Here is a 19,378-nt window from a genome sequence, read left to right as displayed (position 1 = left end):
CGTTTCGTTCGCAACGGAGCAGTAACGATTAGCATCTTGTCTACGCACCCTGAGGTCCACACACATGGTACATACATACGATCCAATCCGAACAATGCTAATAAGATGTCATACCAGAATGATACCGATCTGTCAGTGTCGAAAGTGACATTTCTTCAACCAAAAACGGCATTGTTCGAATTGACCCGATAAAAACAATTTTTATTATGGTGTCCGCCCAAGGTCAAAATAAGACCAAATTGACATCTATTTGTATAATTTGTAAGTTCGAATTGGCCTCCCGGTTTCAGTCAATATCGGATGAAGATGAATAAAACCTCATGTGAATGCTTACTGTCTGCAAATCGACTGATTTCTTTTTTAACTTCGTATCGCGCAGCGGCTCCCAAACTTTTAAGGATTCAGTATCCATACGAGTACGTTGGGTGTCAACGGGACCGTCAGGAACCCATATACCGTAATACATAGATATATAAATAGTAGATACTTACCATCCCTAACAAGATAAGAATCAAATCGTAAGTATAGTATTATCGGGGATTCATTATAATACATAAACTTTAAATAGGTCACACAACAAGAGTGAAACACAAAAATGTAATAGTACGTAAAATATTTGACGCTTTCCATACTGTAAGTATTCAAATTTTATTTTATTATCCGTGTCCAATATTTTTTTTACAAACTTAAACAAAACAAAACAACAGTTTGCACTAAAAGTGACAAGTAATCAGAAATAGAAAATTCCAAATAACCTGACCGAGAATAAAGAAAGAAATAAGACATTTCGGTAAAGTAGCCGAAAAGCAATCTTACGAAGCAATCAGGTATTGGAAAGCGTTTAGTAGAAATCACCTTTGTACGGTCAGCTAACGTGATATTGCCAACCAGGGATCAAATGAAACTACTTTTGGTTAAAATGACATCTGTGACTACTTACCTAAACCTACCTATTAAGAAAGTTGATATGGTATTGCATTGAACATTAAGTAAATTGATTTTGCAAAACTCTAAACAGGGAATCAATTACAGGTAAGTACCTATAAATATACCTACATTCCTATAAAACGTTGAATCCTCTTTGAATTTTAAAAATGAAATATATATTTTCACTACCCAGCGATGAGCGAATAAAGTCGTTAGTTTCAGATAAGATAATAAAGCTAAGCTCAGATATTTTTTATCGAATTTGCAATAAATGGATTTTCTGATAAGTGCTTTCTTATTTCGCTGGTAAACTTTTGTATTTACTGTTAGCCGACGATCAACTTAGTCGTGTCATGAATTGGCACTTTCACATCGGACTTAAGATAAGCAACTTCTTAAAAACAGTCTCAGTTAAGATTAATGAACGGAAAACCGCTGTTAGCAATTGTTTCACTTTTAGTAACTAGAATCATCGTTAGATCTAAACTACAAAATATTTTCCAGTCGAGCGTAAATATTATTCAATAGGTCTGCATATAACTAACTCGTTAATAAAAACATTTAATTGCATTACCCGAAACGACATATATAGGTACCTTTATCTAGGTAACAGACGGACTCACGCCTACTACTATTAACGAAGAACAACGCAAAGAATACTTAACTATTTTCTACTCGTGCCAGTAGTTCGAGACTTCTCTGAAAAAGTTCCTCGATGCGCTGCCTGGTGAAATATTCAACTTGTTAGGAACTGCCCGTGGAGGCTGCTAATGAAAAGAAACCACCTAAAAGAAATCATGAATATTGAATTAAAATGTGTGGGTTTTACTCCACCGCTGCGGGTTGAAGTTGCGGGCTATTATAATAATATTCTGTGCTTGGTCAGCGTGCTGCATTCTACATTTTTATAAGTAGTTAAGCTGGTAAAAAATGGGCCACGATATATTCAACATGCATGTATTAAATTGAATGCTGTAAATTTAATGAATTGAATCCTGGCGGAGAAAGGTCTTAAGTATAGGCAGACAACAAGGGTCATAAATGCATCTAAAATCTACATATAGCGAATCGTTTTAATAATTAAATTAGGTAAGGTCAATATGGATACGTGTGACATACTTTTGTATCTAAAAGTTTACTTCGAACAAATAAATCAAGATCATAAAGTTGGATTTCGAACACTGCCCTATAAGGTACAATACGGTACGGTTCAACTTTAGCTGGAAACAATGTGTTTTATGTTATTTTGATGATTACTAGATGGTATTTAATGTCTTAAATGAAAGTAGCGTCAGAGTCACACTTCTCCAGAAAAATGAGGTAAGTGTAACTGTATTGTTAGTGCATGCTAAAAAAGCCCTTTTTAATTTTAAAACGTAATAACCATGATTTGTATCTATATAATATACATAGTTAGTTATTATCATTTATGATAAAATAAAATCCGAGATAACTGTGGCATATGTGTTTCTAGCTAGGGTGGAAAACCTTTTTTAATTTTTTTTTAATCTAATTAATTTATGGTATATGTTTTAATTATTTGTTGTTTGTAATATGGATATCTGGTCCGATATAAAAGTTTTTTTATGCATTTTTAAGAAAGTTTTTTTAAATACCATGTCGGTGGCAAATAAGCATACGGCCCGCCTGATGGTAAGCAGTCACCAAAGTCTATGAACGCCTGCTACTCCAGAGGTGTTACATGCACGTTGCCGACCCTTTAAAAACCTGTACACTCCTTTTTTGACGAACCCCATACTGTATACCCTCGGGAAAACCTCTGCAGGGAGCTAATTCCACAGGCTATCTTTTATTAAAGCTTTTATTATTGAACAAAACTAACGATATTATCCAGATTTTATTGTTTTACATTATATCATTAATAATACAACAAATAATTGTTTACGACCCCTGATACGGGGCAAGTGTATCATACAGTCACACTTGCCTCAAGTGAAATAGACTCACTTTCCCAATCACTCGCTATTTAGGTTACATTTTTAAATGCATGTACAACTCTTATTTTTAATAATTTTAGAGGTATAATAAGAATAACTTGAAAAATAAAAAGCATATTTGATAGTTACCTATTCAGAATTAACGGATTTGACGAATTTTCTTAGATTTTTATAGATCGAAGTGCATCGTGTGAACTGCAACTTATATTTAAAAAAATACAGATTTAAAAATGACGATAGTCTCACAATTTGCTTCACAACGTCACATGTAGGACTTAATTTGAATAGATCGTTTATTTGCTCATGACAACTGATCATTACCAGTAACAAAATTTCAAATAGTTTACGCAACATGAAGGCCAGTTACACTTACCCCGTAGCTACACTTAACTGCATAGACACGGTAGCTACAACGAGTGCTACCTATTGATATTTTAATTTAGCGACGAGCGTGGGTTCCTTTCATATCACACTTTAATTGTCCTACGAGTAGGCCGATAAATTCTTAGATAGATATTGGTGTTATTTAAGTAACAGATGACAAACTTCGGCACGAATATTCACCGAGTCTACATTGCCGCGTGGAAGGCTCGAGGGGCGACAAACTTTGACAGGACTACCCTTTTTATTCTCAAGTTATGTGATTGAACTCATTGGTATTCTTCCCGGGTGCCCCAGTTTTATACCTAATAAAAGACACGTAGCTTCAGTAACACAAGATATTTTTACCTACATCATTTTAGACGAAACCATTTTTTCATACCTACTTTGATTTTACTTTTAGAAATATAAATATCTCGGATATCTGTAACAAAAAAATGGTTATACATATGCCCAAATCATCTAGTAAATAGAGTGAGAGCTCGTTAATGAATGCTATATTTTCATCATGTTCGTCGCTTACAAGCACAGGATTAATTTGTGACGCCGACGTGCCCACAACTCGACGGCACCCTCAATGAAAACAAAATCTGACAAACGATCTATTATTATTATTTATTACAGGTATTAAAGTCGAGGTTTTTCTACATCAGTCATTTTGCTTAAGTAAAAGATAAGAGGTGAATTGGCGATACAATAATATACGTATAACGTTAATGCATCGCAATGTTTAAACTGAGTTGGTATATATTTTTTCTAAATGAATATTTTATATCACTTATAATTATTTTTAAAAATATTACTTACCTACGTTTTAATTTTTCAACGTTTATTGTTATTACTCGTATTGTCACGAACATTACCATACCTAATAACAACATGTTATATCCATAAAAATGACGATATTATTGCGCCTATCTACTTTCCCAAAAAAAAAAGAATACGAATATCGAAAAACGCAATATTCAAAAATTTACTCATCATCGCCATATCAGGCGTCGCCAGCCATTCTCGGTTGTCAGTCCACCTTTTTGGAGTTTTTGGTACCCACTCAAGACCCTGTTTGCTCCAGCAGAACCCGGTGAAATTTTAGATAATGCTCGTATTTTTTTGTTTTTATTAAGGGAGTGTTTTGTTTTTAGTTTAAATTGTGTGGCCTTAGTGATTTATTTATTTTTTATTGCATATAAAAATTGAATAGACACATTCCGAACGAGCGAAACGTCTTTGTAAAAGTTCTACTTCGAGCATACTCGTGATCGCGAGAAATTTTCCGCCGGACTCCCACACATTCATGCAGAAATAGAATTCCGGAGAGACTATTTAATATTTACTACCTAAAATGTCGTACATGTGTATTAAAATTTTCCGATGGAATATTCTGAAATTTTAATTTGTAAGTTCAGCAATGTAAATTATTTGATCCCTAATCATTATCCGAGATTGCATCAACGCTGCAGCAGTCGTCATTCGCAACCTTCGTGTTTTTTAGCATTATGCATCATCATCATTATCATTGGCCACAGCATCTTGACAGATGATTGTTGCAGCGACAGGTTATTAAGAAGAAGAAGAAGAGGTCCGTGCGCCGTCGGAGATCTGAGGTGCGGCACATCTTTTCCTGTGACTGTAAAGTCCAATCGCAGCACGGCACTTCCTGCCACAAAGAGCAGCAGCAGCAGCAGAGCTGTTTTTTACCTTCGTGTTTTTTCGTCTTCACAAGTATTTATTTAACCCAGCTAACAGTGAATCGGTGTAAAGCGACCGTTACATCGTATTTTAAATTTTATGATAACGATGAGACCGAAAAACTTCTAAAAACTACTGTCTAAAAATCTTAACCTCAATAATGCTTGAACTTTTAAAGTATTCTCTTCCTCGTAATTCATTACATAATTCTCTTATATACGTTGAGCTTCACTTAGATATTATATAAATATATTATATATTATATAAATCCATCCATACATGCTTCTATAACTATATATAAACTAGTACTGCGAAGATACTGACTATGTATACTGCGTCTAGACTTAGATAGATTAAATGTGATCAGGGAGAGGTGGTGCATCCTGCCGTCATACAGTTTTTACTAGTGCGGAGGAATCATTTCCTACTCTTGCGAACAATATGCTTTAAAGTTAAAATTGTATTAAAAAGAAATAAATATATTGTATTGACATTTTTAGCATTGGAAAGGAGACTCCACAGAAGTAAGCATGCAGTATTTATTATCTAATATAGCATGGTCAATATTTATGCCTAATAACTTCAAAATTTTACCGCAAAAAGTGCCCGATTTGGAACCACAAGCTTACTTCTGCAAAGTACTTTCTAATGCTAAAAAAACGAAGTATGTATAATGTCATAAGTAGTAGGCGTAGTATCTGTTAACAAAACTCCGTTATATCTTAAGTTACTGGATGAAAAATATTTCCTAAAGTTCCGCCATTACCCGAGTGGAGGAGAAAACAAATTAGGTACCTAATTGCGGCAATAGGATCAACTCAACAGACTAAGACAGAATACCCCAGTTTGGTAGAATGACGGGCAGATTTAGTGGAACCATAAAATCAATGCGCGGCATCGACTCGCCCATCGTTCGACCCTTCCTCGCCCAGGATTCAATGGGAATAGCCGGAATAGGCACATGAACATTGTACGATGCCGTATCAATTTCCTATCTACTAAGGCGACCCACAGACGCCCCTGTAAGGTAAACTTATTCAATGTATATTTCACCGTCTTAGAATTTTAGATGGGTTAGGTCAGGTAACTCAGAATGATAATACGAGTAGAATAAAAAATAGAGGGTAGAATAGAAATAGGGCTAAAATAGTAAGGGCAGTTTGGAGGTATTTAAAAAAAAAAGTATCTTTATTTCAGAACATTAGTTTCCATAAAACATTGTTACTAAATGAGATACAGCTCATTATTGCTACATGTTAGTAGGTTTATACCTACTAACATGTAGCAATAATGACATGTAACATAATTATAAATTATTGACAATGAAATCAAAATTCATAGTAGAATTAAAATTAATTTAAATAATTAATTTATAACAATAACAATATTAATTACACGACATCAAACCTCTCCAAATGGCTTCTACGTGCTGGATCTATATCCCCACGCACGCCTTATTAATGACCGGGCTTGAAAACCCGAGAGTTTGTAACGGATATACAAATAATAATTATCAAGAGAAAAATAATTAAGATGCAGAAGACAGGCAGTAGTATTCTTGTACACGGCGCGTATAGTACGCCGGTTCCTCTCTGCGGCCCTGACCACCGGCAGCTTGGGCCCTACCCCGTTGCTGGCGGCACCCTAGGTTAGGTTTTTTGTGTTTATATATTTCTGTATTGCTTTTTAAGTGTTTTTAGGGTTCCGTAACCAAAGGATAAAACGGATCTTACGGGACCCTATTAATAAGACTCCGCTGTCCGTCTGTCCGTCTGTCACCAGGCTGTATCTCATGAACCGTGATAGCTAGACAGTTGACATTTTCACAGATGATGTTGTGTTTATATATTTTTGTATTGCATTTTAAGTGTTTTTAGGGTTTCATACCCAAAGGGTGAAACGGGACCCTATTACTAAGACTCCGCTGTGCGTTTGTCTGTCTGTGTTTGTTCGTCTGTCGCCAGGCTGTATCTCATGAACTGTGACAGCTAGACAGTTGACATTTTCACAGATGATGTATTTCTGTTGCCACTATAAAATAAATAAATAAATATTATAGAACATTATAACACAAATTGACTAAGTCCCACAGTAAGCTCAATAAGGATTGTGTTGAGGGTACTTAGGCAACGATATATATAATATATAAATACTTAAATACATAGAATGAACCCATGACTCAGGAACAAATATCCATGCTCATCACACGAATAAATGCCCTAACCAGGATTTGAACCACTATAACATCAAATACTAAAAAGTACCGAACCCTCGGTGGACGAGTCGAACTCGCACTTGTCACGTTTTTTTATACCCTATATATAATTTTACTTTTATATTTTTTTTGTAAAAAACCCTAAGCTAAGACCCGAAATGAATAAAGGATAATTATTAATAAATATGACAAATTCAAAATAAAAAATACTAGATTAAAATCTTCAAATTGAGTATTTTTATCCATATAAATAATGATCCATTTAAATTCCAGTATATTTCGAGTAGGTTCTCATTTACCCATTTTGAAAAAGCATAGAATCAGGTGTTACTTTGCGGATATCCATATTAATTAATACAAAAATACTAAGTACTTTGGCTTGCCGGCGGGCGTCAGAACGTCAACATCTCCAGCATCTGAGAATGCCTAGTGGAGAGGCGAATACAAGTATTCGATGCGATTCTCAGACAAGTCGCGTATGGTGTTTTGGTGGTATTTTGTTTGTTTTATTTGCGTTTTTACATTGGCGGTGAGAGGTTGGTGGGAACATTATTTGCACGTTATCTTTTCGCGGATTAGCAATAATATTTTTGAATTAAGTGCATCTAGGTATGATGATAAGTCCATACATGTACATGAACGTATTACGTCCATATACGTATTATTTACTTATACATGCACTGACAAATTCACATTGATCCGAATTCTTCTCATTTACCACTTCACTTCCCCTCATTCCCTAGGGAGATTTTCTTGTTTCTCGAGTCTGTAATGCGAACACAGATATCAAATCGTATATGCAGCACAGCAAACGAATCAAGTGTTTGAAATAGGTATCATGAAATACGACGCTTTATGAACACTTCGGCAGGATTGGTCTTTAGATGGATCTAAAAGAAGTGGATCCAGAAGAAGATTTTTGGTGTAATTCTTTATGAGGGCTCTCAACTTTATCTTGATATCTATATCATTTAAGCTACTAGGCCAAGTTTGGTATCATTATCGTAAAATAATATATATATATATATTGTTATTTCTCTTCACGCTTAAACCGCTGAATCATTTAGTTAAATTTTGGCATAGAGATAGTTCTAGTCCCGCGGAAGAACAAAGCATGGTTTTTATACCAAAAATTTTCCCCTAAAAGTGAAAAGGGAGGTAGAAGTTCGTATGGAGAATCAATAACCGCTGAATCGATTTAAATGAAATCTTCGTCTACATCATTGATTTAGTTGAAAATTATACCAAACTTGACTTAGAACCTAAACCTTCTGAGGCTTCTTCTGAACGGACTCTGTAAAAACCTGCAACAAAAAACTGGGTGGTTATAGGTACATCTGAGGAACACAAAGTTTAATTCTTCAGTTCTTTTGTTCAGAGAACGCCGTATTTTATCTTTTTATGTTGTGTGCAAGAACAACTACTCGTCTAACTATGACAGACAATTTCCCGAACATCCAAACTTCTTAATACGATACTTGAAACTTGTACAAGGAAGATATACTAACTAAATAATTGACGAATAGAATAATAGATTTGAATTCTATTAGTAGTTTATGAGCAAAAGACTTGAAACTTTGCCTTATATTCTACGTGAGCAATAACAATGCTACTGAATATTAAATCTATTTGCGTATGGCCTAATGACAACATCCTAAGCCAAGCCGGTCACTCTGCAAAGCAAACTACTTAAGTACTAGAATAAAAGCAAGCTAATTTAAATTTCGTGCAACATGCTCAGATTCCAGGGACACGGGTTTCCTTTCTGCGAGCATCATATAAATGCGCGTAAAAGGCAAATACATAGTCAAGTTGCTTATACACTTTTACAGCCAAAAGATCGGGAGAATAAAGTTCTTTTATTGCCGCCAGTTTTACAACCCTGGTAATAGGTAAATTCCACGAACTCCGAGAAATTCCTGACGGCGACGCAAAGTGTGCCCTCTTGTAGTCTTTCCACTTTATAAAAACTACCGCAAAGGTTTATAGTCTCTTTGATGCTACACTAAACTTTGTTTTCATTAGGTACAGCAAACATTTTTTAAATAAATAGTTTTTATATTCCAGATTGGTAATAAAATGACACTTCGGTTGCTCCCATATGATGACCTGCGCGATAATTGGGCAATAAATTGGCCAATCATCCGGTCATTTTAATATCTGCGGTATGAAAATATGGCTCAAATTGTTTACAAGTGTAAATGTAATAAGTATTTATAATACATGCATTAAATTCACTCATAGACTGCATGCTTAGGAAATAGTTATTAATTGTACAACAATAGAGCATAGTTTCATATTATTTTGAGGCCCGTGCAAGCTAAAGATTCTATAATCTATAATTTAGAATCTTGGGCATCGTAAGGGATGTACCTAAATAACCTTGATCTCGTGTAGTACACACGACTTTTCGCCACAGCAGTGAGATCATTTTATAAGGAAAAAACATTAGTCCTTCGTCACTTATTCACCCATGTTTTCTTAAAGTATTCTAACAACAGAAATTGCAGCGAGATAATATAGAAATAACGAATCCCGTACATATAGGTCTACACAACACTGTATTGAGTAGACCTAGTTGTGTACGGGTAAACTTCGAATACAGATGAATGTTGTTTTAATTTTCGGACATTACCCTAAATGCTCGGTTACTAGTTATACCAGGATAAAATGGAGTTTAATTAATTAACCTTCTAAAATTACCGGTAACATATACGAGTATAATATGCGGATTGGCTCCTTTTGCCGTACTTGACAACAAGCTCATAGACTATAATAAACAGGTTATGAATTGGATCTGGGTTTGTTATGGATAGGTATGCTCTGTCAGTGTTAACGCTTGGAGTGGTAGGCCGTCGGCTCCCGACCGATTACTACATTTAAATTTTAAATTTGATTGATTGAAATAAAATCAAAATTCCAGCATCTACGACTTATGCTACTTGAAGAGTTAAATTACGTTTCTAGTCGTAACAAACTCTACCGCGACACTGACAAGTAATATTCATAATAAAACCAGATCAAATTCATAGCCTGTCATTACAAATAGAATTCGTATCGCTAGTTTTAGTCTCTACATGATCTCTACTTCTTTAATAAGTAAGGTAGGTACATAAATAAGTGAGCAATCAATGATAGTACTATTAAAAATAAGCGTGACAGAGCAGTTTTAGTGTCGTTTAAATGCACGAACGATTTATGATAAACACCGCCGGCACCGACCAGCCGGATTGTATGTACCTCATATACCAATATAGCTATAGATAACACGCTAGTGTCGCGTCGTCCGTGACTCCAAGCGCTCGGCTGTCAGTTTTGTTAAGTGTACAGTTTACGAAGCATAATGGCTATTTCCTTGCAAGATGCCGTAGTACAGTCGTACATTGTGTATTCCGCAATATTGGCGTTAAAGTTGTTAGCGGTTTCTACAATGACCAGTATGAAGAGAATATCTAGGAAGGTGTTCGCGAATCCAGAGGACGCGGTCGGGTTAAAGGGGAAGGTGAATCTAAACGATCCAGAGGTTGAGCGCGTACGGCGGGCGCACCTAAACGACTTGGAGAACATTCCGGCGTTCTGGCTGTTGGGTGCACTGTATGTGACGACCAGCCCTGTGGCCGCCTGGGCTACGCTGCTGTTCCGCGTGTACACCGTCAGCCGTTTCATCCACACCTTCGTCTACGCTGTCGTGCCTCTGCCACAGCCTGCTCGTGGCATAGCCTTCGGTATCCCTTACCTTATCAAATGGTACATGGGGATTCAAGTGATTCTGCACTACGCTACAGCTCTTTAAATGTGTGATAGATTGAAGAATTGTAAGACTGTTTTGTAAAAAAAAAGATTTACGTAATGTATCATTGTTTATGTTTTTTTATAACATTACCTCTCTCACATTTCTTTAAATATTAACCTTTAACGATATGATATTTTAAATTCGAATTTTGCTCAAAGTCCTAACCTGGGATAACAGATTGACCCACAATATGTAGATTTATCTTACACGAAGCCCATCATTTATTTTTTAAATAAATCACCTAATTAAATAACTGCTAAAAATAACCACACAATAATATAATTATAAATACCTATCGATTTTCTTGTTACTTTATCTGAACACTTAGCCAGATATGTTATCAATGAATTTTTGCCTACTTGGCATCCAACAATTATTAGGTACATAGTATCATTGCTGCCAAAATATCTGAAGGCGCTTTACAAAGGTACAAGTAAGCAAAATTCAAGTAAAATACATGCATATAATGCTACTATTATTTTTACAGTACATATGGTGCTACTTTACCGCACTAGTGCGAAAATTAGCATATTACGTTACTATGTCGAACATTTAAAGGGCCATATGTACTGTAAAACGTTGTACGATACATGTGCGAATAGCTAATTCACAACTCGTGTCGATTTAAAACACTCCCTTCAGTCGTGTTTTAATTTATCGCCACTCGTTTCGAATTTCCTATTTTTCGCACTTGTATCGTAATGTACTATTATTTAGGGCTACAAGGCGCCATTTCATTTCGTGGTTTGTTATCTCAATTTGCCCAATCGTTCGAGTTGCATTTCATTCCTCAACATGGCAAACAAAAGTCACTGAGTAAACCCAAACCACGAAATGAATTCATTTTCTACCATGTTATAATAACGATAAAGTGAATATTAAGCGGCATGATTTAAAAAATATTGAGAATTAGCAGGTAGGTAGGTACCTAGCCTGTATATGAAATAAGCAGATCAAGCAGAGATTGTTTTTAGGGTTCCGTAGCCAAATGGCAAAAAACGGAACCCTTATAGATTCGTCATGTCCGTCTGTCCGTTTATGTCACAGCCACTTTTTTCCGAAACTATTAGAGGTATACTGTTCAAACTTGGTAAGTAGATGTATGCTATGAACAGCATTAAGATTTTTACATAAAAATATAAAAAAAAAACCAATAAATTTTGGGGCTCCCCATACTTAGAACTGAAACTCAAAAAATCTTTTTTCATCAAACCCATACGTGTGGGGTATCTTTACGGATAGGTCTTCAAAAATGATATTTAGGTTTCTAATATATTTTTTTTCTAAACTGAATAGTTTGCGCGAGAGACACTTCCAAAGTGGAAAAATGGGTGTCCCCCCCCCGTAACTTCTAAAATAACAGAATGAAAAATCTAAAAAAAATATATGATATAAGTACATTACCTTGCAAACTTCCACCGAAAATTGGTTTGAACGAGATCTAGTAAGTAGTTTTTTTTATGACGTCATAAATGGTACGGAACCCTTCATGGGCGAGTCCGACGCGCACTTGGCCGCTTTTTTTTATAAGGAATTGGTTATAATCTGATAACACTTTGCAAAATTCTTTTTATTCTGGCATTCGACCCGATTCGAACTTTAACATACGTCGAATATAAGGTCTCTAGATACGATATGGATCGAATATCTCAGTGTCAAAAGTTTTTGTTTGAAGAAACGTCACTTTTGACAGAAACATATCCGATCCATATCGCATCTAGACCTAATATTAATTACACGTATCTTAAAGAGCGAATCGGGCCGATTCTAATTGCAATTATAATAGCGTTGCTGGGGCAGCGGAAAATGGGCAATGATGAAGATGTCACTGAAAAAGAAGTGGCGGATTGAATGTTTTTATCAAATGATGCGGCAACGACACTAACGTATTTTCAAATTGACAGTGACCTCTCCCTTTTCACACTACAACGCTGCACCAAAAATTCGGAAGCAATATTGCCGCATTCGAGTGTCACTGATAAAATAATACCTAATTGATAAGTATCCATTCTTTTATTATTATATTTATTATTACCTAATTAGCAAGTAAAATGGTATGCAGTGTCATGTCAGCTCAGATAACATGTGGATATGAATTTTTTTTTAATAAGAAGGAGAAGTACAAGTACATATGTACTACCTAACCCTTTTTTATGCTTTGTAAATGGATAATTTCCATTCTTACATCAGTTTCATATCTTAGGTACTCGTTACATAGATGCTTTGCATTGTGACCGTCAATACCAAACAGGCCAATTATCGAAACTATATCTGAATCATATCAGTTAGTTATCATTCGAGTGTGCGTCTCGCTCACGTTAATATATATACATATATATGGACAAGTCCGAGCGGCTAGAACGCGCGAATGATAATTGACTGACATCATTAAGTTATCGTTTTGATGTCAGGTGCACGTTCGAATTGGCCTGACACTCCTTTGTATGCGAAATAGACAGCAAAACCGGCTTGAATTTCTCGTATCGAGTTATTGTGTAAGTCACTAGTGGCTCGACCGTCGCATTGAGCACACCGTTGTTTGTATCGTTCATTGACGTCTTTTAATTTACGTTCATCATCATGGGTGTGTCCTTGAAAGATCCCGCAGTGCAATCTTACATTGTGTATTCAGCCATATTGGCGTTAAAGTTAATAGCACTTTCTTCTCTGACCGGTATGAAGCGGATAACAAAGAAAGTGTTCGCGAATCCAGAGGACGCGGCCGCGTTAAAAGGGAAGGTGAATTTAAACGATCCAGAGATTGAACGCGCACGGCGGGCGCACCTGAATGACTTGGAGAACATTCCGGCGTTCTGGCTGTTGGGCGCACTGTACGTGACGACCGGCCCTGTGGCCGCCTGGGCCACCCTGCTGTTCCGCGTGTACACCGTCAGCCGCTTCATACATACTTTTGTCTACGCTGTCGTGCCAATGCCTCAGCCTGCTCGCGGCATAGCCTTCGGTATCCCTTACTTTATCAAATGGTACATGGGGATTCAAGTGATACTACACTATGCTGCCGCTCTTTAAGTTTATGCTATTAATAACTGGAGCGGGTTTGTTGTAATAAATTGTTGGGTTAAAACTGGTTTCTCATTATACTAGCAACTTTGTGTAAAATAAGTATGAATTTTTAATTTCGCTTTTAACCTTGATCTCTTGCTCCGTTGCCGTTGTCGTGTTATACAGTGCGATTAACTAAAGAGCGATGGAGTTTATATTCTTTATTACAACTTTGTTGATTTTAATAGCAGAGAGGTCATGACCCTCGTTCCGGGTCTTTCCTGGTGCAGAGGCTGTCTATCGCAATCCAGCGTGGCAACGCGACGAGGGTGATAGGCACCTTTGTTGAGTTGTTTGACTGAGTTCTTATTTGTGGCAATTGTCGCTTTGTTTAGTTTAGTTATAGTTAATTTTAAAATAATGGTACCGTCCGCTAACGAGCGAATAACGAAGTAACTGACAATACACAATAAGGTAATAAATCTGACATATCATTTTCAACCTACTTACTTGTAATAGTAACAGGTTGTTAAATCACGAAATCTGGAACGAATGAAATGAACGAAATTTACATTGTTTGAGTGACATCTGTGTCGGTATACAGTCAGAGCCACCATTTTATTGGTTAATGTGATACACACATAGATAATATTTTCATTCACTAATAATTTAAAACCATTGAACTCATCATCAGATCCGCTGGAACCTATCAAAATCGTTGCAGACTTGTCTGATCTGACTCTAATAACTATTAAATAAAATAAAGAACGCCCCTACGCCCCTATCTATGCCAAAATAAAAAACGTTTTATGCCAACAATGCTCTATATCATTTTGAAAAATGATACACTTCAATCTGTTGGATCAATTTTTATCAAACGTAGCTAAGAACCACCGCAAGCAAAGTCACTCCAGACACAGACAAACAGACAGACATACGTCAGTCGGGGGTTAAACTTTTTTAACCTCCGACCTCATTGTCTTTACAATGAGTATAGATTTCATATTGTCGGCGTTACAATGAGGAGAATGTTTTATGGCAATGTCAATGTAACATTATGTTTTATCTTGTTTCCAATTTTTAACAACCGACAACCTATATAAAATTCGTTTGCTCTACCGTTGTTAAATTTAAATGGTAGTGTTAAGTAGGTAGAAAAAAAAGTCACTTATTTATCAAAATTTGATTTTGGTTGCTCTAATTAATAACCGATTTCCGCGACGGCCGTACGGTCGGGCCGCGATTCTATCTAACATACATTTGGCTCTTCTTCTCAAAAGGTTGCCGACCTCAGAGGGCCCACCGTGAACCACGTATGACACCGAGAACCATGTATATTGCCTCTGTGTCGCACTTGTAAATTCGTACGTGAGTGTGACAGGGAGGCAACACATCGAACGTGGTTCGCGGTAGTCCCTCTGCTCTAGTTATTTTTATTAAGGCGCCGAGTTGAAACTCGGGAGTTCAGGCTTAAAAAAATAATAATATAAGTAACAGCTTATATCACTTTGATTCTTCGAAGTAGGTTTTTTTAATAAATGTTACTTACCGGTGGATCTGTATCAAATCAAATAAAACACCGATGAACAACAATGTTCTTATTTTAATATAGGCGTTTATTACTTTGTGCGAATGAAAACAAAAAAAAAATGATGAATCAAAAGCAGAACTAACCTCATGCTAGTAGGACCTCGAGTTTTTCTTCCAGTCCTTTATCTTAAAAGGGCTTTAGCCTTCGGATAAAGACTGTGTCAAAAAATTTGTAGATTTTATCTCAATGAACACTAAGGGAAATAGGCGTTATTAATGATGTGTACCTATCCCATGAATTTCATGTAGAGAAAATGTATTTTAGAAAACGTTTGTACTTAAAAAATATGAGAGTTCTCTTTAAACGGGTCAAGTCTTTACAAAATACTCAAGTCTCGATAAGAACTCAAGATTCGACTTGAGGTGATGAATGATTAAATTCTGAAAAACTGAGCCGAGTCTTAAAAAAAAGGATTCAAAGGAGTTGATCCTTAACTAACACTAGCTGAGTCCTACATTTTGCGTCGTCCCACTTGCTCGTGGTCGAGTTTTTCTTTTTCTGGAATTCGAATTGATACCATGATTTTTTGGATTTCCTTAAAACAAAAGCAACGCTGTCTTTTCTAAAACGATAAGATTGAAGGGCAACATCCGATAAACAGGTACAAGCATGGGATATCCACAATACAGAGCCGCTCAAGCAGAAGGGGTTCAGGAGATGAAGTTTCGAGAAGCGTCACCGGTGGCGCGGCGTTTGGTTTTGTGAGCCAGTCAACTGGAAGCGGGTACGACCACGGAAAAATACTTCAAGCCGTGCAATGTTAGAGTCGTAAAAGGTTTTGGGGTATAAGTAATATACAAGGACAAAAATGAGTCGTCGACGAAACTATTATGTATAAATATGAAATATACGTATCTATAATTTTGTGCCATAATCATATATTTTTCACATACGTGACGGTATACTCCACGTCTGGTAACGCCAAAAGCCGGTCTGAAGCATAGGTATTTCACATCGAAAAATTTTGCAACTCGCTAATCAGCTTTTATATTCATACTTAGATAAAAATTGGTGTTTGACGATCCTTTTGTGAAATTCTTATTATTAAGTTTACCATATCTATAATAATTCAATGTTTTTTTTAGAACAATAATAACTGCATCAATAAATTGCTCTGATATTTAAATTAAGATGATATCTGTAAAATTTGACGATGTAAAATAAAGAATATATTGACTTGACTTGAAAAGGTGTCTAAGGCAAACTTGTCATGTACGGTCACAGTCATAGCAAATTAAAACAAGTAGGTACTTCAGTACAAAATATGTATAAATGTTAGAGTGTTTTTCATTTAAATAACGCATTATCAGCGTTATACATATATACTTACCTAATAAACAAAAATAGGGTAATAAAAAAGTTAGCCTCGAACTTAAAGGCAATAAAAGTCCTATCTTTTAGGTTTCGTTTAACGTAAAAAGGAAATGGAAACAATTGAAATACCGGAGGACTTACGGAAATAAATTAAATTATCTCGAATTGAAATAAACCTGGCTTTTGTCGCCATTTATTTGTTTACTAGCTATACCAACAATTTAGGACCTTATGTCATATTTTAGACGAGAACGAAATTTAATCTGAACGGTCAGACTTATTTTTAATCTTAACTAAATACAAATCTCTTAATTCCCAGGGAGTTTATCTTCTCTAATCTCCCTGGACCAAATTCTGTTCAAACAACTTCCGTTAAGTAGGAACTTAGTTAAGGAGACAAGGTCAACTCCTGAAAGGGTTTTACTTTGTGACTTCTGCCACAGTGACATTGAAGGTAGGTACACAATCCGTTTTTCACGCGTAGGCACTTAGATTACTTTTTTCTTCGGAATTAAAGGACCAACTAAAATGATGTTTTTTTTTTAATGTTTACAAATTTTGTTGGACTAGTAGCAGTACTTATCTACGCAATGTAAATGTAATAATCTTTAATATAAAAAAAAGAAACACCTCACAAAACAGTTTGAAATGCCATAAATGCCATTTATTGATAATTATTTAAAAAAAAGTACATGTCATTTTTGCTGATTGCTTGTTCTATGCATTATGTAACATCATACAATTACAATATATACGAGTATCACAGGTACATAAGATTTAACAATTGTGTAGATGGGTCATTGACTTTTAGAGTTTAAGTGGTATACTTTTTTTGCTTTAACTAATATTAACCAATAAATATTGTAGGTTTTATTACATAGTCACATATATGTTATTTAATGCAAATAGTTAAATATAGATATTTAAATAAAAAGTGTAAGTACTGAGGAAAAATATAATTGGAACATTTATTTTTCTATGGACCTTACTATAAAGTAATTTAGCAAAAAAATTCCATAATATATTTCACCAAAAACTTATACACATGCAGGCAGACCAAGGATATTTTACCCGAACAGAACTACAAGCTCACCAAAATACTACTGAAAACACCTAGACACCAACTACGTAAAATAGACGGATTAATTACAGGCCATAACGCACTAAACAAACACCTACACAATTTTGGGTAAAACAGACAGCCCCATGTACAGAGCGCGCATGGAAGAAGGGAAACAACAAAACACATTCTCGTAGACTGAAAACAGGTAGAAGTATACAAGATCAAATACCTAGGGACTCCGTGTACACCAAGGGAGGCAGTTAGCAACATGAAAACTTTGCTAGACTTCAAGGGCATAGCCAGCCAGTGAACTAGGGGGGGGGGGGGGGGGGCAAGTTATATCGCTGGAGGCCTAGGGAGAGGCAGACATCGCAGAGGGGCATACATTGTATGTAAAATTTGAGCTGCCTGTACCTGCCTACGCCCATGCTACACCTCGTGGAGGAGCTGGGGTGGTTGGAGTAATCACTACCTCGTTTAACGCAAAATAGGCACTATGTTGTCGATTTGCGGAAAATGCCCAGAGGCCAGAAACACTAACTAACTAAACTTCTGTGTTACAATGTCGAGTGGCCAAAACCTATGCCAAAACTAAAAGACTGGTCAGGGCATCCAGAAGGTACTTACGTGGAACCCGAAGTGAAACCACTCTTATCATGCTTACCCGACCGGACATATACTTACTTCGCGTACAAACCCAAAGCAAAGCGCTTATTGTTATGGATAGGGAGGAGCGAGAATAAAGTATCGGAATGAACCTTTATTCACACCTTATTCCCATCACCTTTATTCAGCAAACTAGTGCGTGAAATGCACCAAGAACGACACACATACGTAATGGATTAAATAAGCAACTTTTCCTTGTAACTACTTAAAATCCCAACTGCAAAAAAAGAGACAATTAAACGACAATAACATAATGAAATGCTGCATCGAGTGAACTGGAGATATTCCAATGTAAAGTGATTAATTTGTGATTCAAATTGTTTCATTCGATTAACACGGATTTTTCGTACATACAAAATGAAGGGCAAGCATGGGCTAATATTTTGAAGAAGGTAAACTCGCTCGACGCTGATTTCCCTGGAGCGCCCCACCTGCCGGCTGTTGCCTGACGGTCCCTGGCCACCGTCAGATTAATTCACTTCCAATTTATTAATCCTGTTATCTATTCTACTTTGGATAATCTGACCAATTATTGTGAACATAAAATATTAGTAATATAGTTTGTTGGATATAATTTCGGATAAAGCGCAAAGATTATTAGGCACATTTAAAAAGACTTAAAGATGCGTCAAATATTACCTACATTTATTTATATATTTTATTTTTATTTTTAGGCAGGCATCTAGGCTCATATTACATATAGGATAGGAACCTTATATACTGACATATGTAGGTAAATAAGTATCAATTTCATAAACTAAACACTATTCTGGAGACA

At 36.0% G+C, this 19,378-nt stretch overlaps 1 pseudogene; it reads left to right on the top strand.

The window, feature by feature from the left end:
* Positions 1–10,424: 10,424 nt before the first annotated feature.
* LOC133518882 (uncharacterized) lies at positions 10,425–14,086 on the top strand (annotated as a pseudogene).
* Positions 14,087–19,378: the final 5,292 nt, after the last annotated feature.

This window comes from Cydia pomonella, chromosome 6 (assembly GCF_033807575.1).
Source record: "Cydia pomonella isolate Wapato2018A chromosome 6, ilCydPomo1, whole genome shotgun sequence".
NCBI lineage: Eukaryota > Metazoa > Arthropoda > Insecta > Lepidoptera > Tortricidae > Cydia > Cydia pomonella.
This window is presented reverse-complemented; position numbering and strand designations above follow the sequence as displayed.